The sequence below is a fragment of the Mus pahari genome, chromosome 15 (assembly GCF_900095145.1).
Source record: "Mus pahari chromosome 15, PAHARI_EIJ_v1.1, whole genome shotgun sequence".
Taxonomy (NCBI): domain Eukaryota; kingdom Metazoa; phylum Chordata; class Mammalia; order Rodentia; family Muridae; genus Mus; species Mus pahari.
Genome location: NC_034604.1, coordinates 71,139,601 through 71,140,154, shown reverse-complemented (window position 1 = coordinate 71,140,154; position 554 = coordinate 71,139,601).

Below are 554 nucleotides of genomic sequence, written 5' to 3'. Positions count from 1 at the left end.
GGAGGGAGGGAAGAAGGGAGGGAGGGAGGGAGGGAAGGAGGGAGGGAGGGAGAGAGGGAAGGAGGAAGGAGAGAAAGACACTTCCAACAGCCATGAAGGATTCAGTTCAGGCTGTTCAGCCAGCAGATATTAAACCTACAGACATCTGGAATAACTATGAAGAACCCAAGCCAGCGACTGTCTCCCTGGTCTCCGTCTAACCCATGCCCTTCCCACATCACCCATATCACCCTTCCCATATCACCCTTCCCAATCACCCTTCCCATATCACCCAGACTCTGGTGAGTGGCCTGGCCCCCAGAGGCCCAGAGACTGCCACTTGACTCACATTTTTCTCTTTCCAAACCAACTGCCAAGTAACACTTCCTCCACTGGGGACCAATATCCTTCCTCCTCATGTCTGTCTTTCACCACAAGGAACCATCCCAGTGGCTGGTGAATTACTCTCAAGATGGAGCTCTGACAATGTATGAGCTGCTATTCCGGTCCTTCACTTCCCAGAGCCCTAATCTCTCTCCCTCTCCCTCTCCCTCTCCCTCTCCCTCTCCCTCTCC